The 1,809-nt window shown below is 55.7% G+C and overlaps 1 non-coding gene across 1 annotated transcript; it reads left to right on the forward strand.

Annotated features, from left to right (window-relative positions):
- The first annotated feature begins 322 nt into the window (after positions 1–322).
- Trnaq-cug (transfer RNA glutamine (anticodon CUG)) lies at positions 323–394 on the forward strand. The gene has a single exon. It is a non-coding gene; the product is annotated as a tRNA-Gln (tRNA).
- The last annotated feature ends 1,415 nt before the right edge of the window (positions 395–1,809 follow it).

Below are 1,809 nucleotides of genomic sequence, written 5' to 3' on the forward strand. Positions count from 1 at the left end.
CACGAAAGGCTGTCGTCTCCAGAAGTCGCGCAGACATACAATCCAGTGCGAGCAAGCATCGCACGTCGCTCGAGCGCGAAGATATAGCAGCGAGAGCGAGCCCCAGCGAAGAAGGTGAAAATTGCGATAGTCTCTATAGCTGACGTCCTGCAAGCGCTTTTCGCAGCGCCGTCCGTGTCGAGCTCTTCTCCAATAACCGATCTTTTATATTAATAGGGTACGTCGAAGCAAACGTCTCCGGCATGGTCTAGTGGCCAGACCACCCGGGCTTTCTGGCTTTCATCCAGAAGGCCCGGGTTCAATTTCGGCTTCCGACCGCTGTGGTCTCATGGTGTAACGGTTAGCACTCTGGACTCTGAATCCAGCGATCCGAGTTCGAATCTCGGTGAGACCTTGCTGTTTCTTTTTTTTTTTCAAAAACCGTTGCCTCGGTTTGACGTTCCTGCGGAAACCCTCGCGTTTTTTTTTTTTTTTTTTTTTGCTGTAGTCGAAATGACGACGCGTCGCCCAGTGGCCAAAGCATAGCGGTATTGAGCAAGACGTAGCGGCTGCAGTTCTGATTAAGGCGAAACTCAAAAGCTCCTGCGTATTGACGTATGTACAGACGTTAATATCCCTAGGAAGTGTGCAATCCTCCGTTGCTTCTGCCCACCCGTGCACACCATCGTCGAGTCGCAAGTGGATTTGGCTCGTGAAGTCTTGTTTTTCAATACAATCTTCTAATAATGCTGCCGTTAGTACAACAAAGGCGAAGATGATAAAGCGGAAGTCGTGAGACACACGACTAGGATCGAAGCTTGAAAGTTTATGCTACCAAACTGACTGGGGCCGCATAAGTGCACGCGCGCGTGCTTGCTTCATTGTAGTACGTCCCCCTCAACACAGACGGGCCAAATTGAGGGACCCGTCCCGTCACACACCACAGCGCGTAACACACGACGAGCTGGTAGCGCGTCACTCGCACCTCGGCGCGTACACAGCGCTGAAGCACGGGTTGCGAAGCGCGCATCGTCAGCGCATGCACTCTGGCGAAACGCACCGCGCACGCATTACCAATCGCGACGGATACGACGCAGCCCGCGCTGTCGCCGGCAGCGACGTGGTCGCAAAAACGCTGACGGACGCCGCCATGCCGTCCCACGGGAAGAGCACACGTGCGGACAGGTTCAGAACGAACGCATTCCTCGCCGTAGAAAGTTGCCTTCTCCGCGCGCACGCATCTACCGTGCGAAAGAAAGAGAAAAAAACGCACATCGAGGAGTGCGTTACGGGGTCGTCGGGCGTCAAGGACCTCATTAACGGAAGGGGGGGAGGCAGGGGAGGTTGCGTGCTGCTTTCCGGAGTGGATGGAGTGCGGGTTCGCGTATTAATGAATGCTGTCCCGGCGGCGGAAGGCAACGCGGGCTGGTTAATTATCGCAGATGCATATGCGCGCGGAGGAGCTTGGTGTCCTTTTCGCCCCGTCGCATGCCACGCTGTGATCGGTGGCAGTGCGAGTCTACGCCGAACGAGCAGTGGAGGAGGGGGAGGAGGGGGGGGGGGGGATGAGGAGAAGAGGGAGGAGGAGTGCTGCTGCCGCCGCCGCCACCCAAGTTGCCCGCTGCGACGGGAGGAGGTGGAGGAAGCGTTCTTCTTTTACATGGATTGCTTGAGAGCGAAAAGCACGAAGCAAGAGCGTGGAGTTGAATTCAAAGGTGGTGGTGAAGTGTGCACTAAATTGTAGAAGGACGTATACGTTCACCGCGAACCGCTTCGTGACTACAAATTCTGTGCTCAGCAGTTTCCGGTCCCGACCCCTTACGGAGTTGC

Source organism: Haemaphysalis longicornis, unplaced genomic scaffold, assembly GCF_048455015.1.
Source record: "Haemaphysalis longicornis isolate Haplotype H1 unplaced genomic scaffold, Haemaphysalis longicornis Haplotype H1 scaffold_9, whole genome shotgun sequence".
In the NCBI taxonomy this organism is placed as follows: domain Eukaryota; kingdom Metazoa; phylum Arthropoda; class Arachnida; order Ixodida; family Ixodidae; genus Haemaphysalis; species Haemaphysalis longicornis.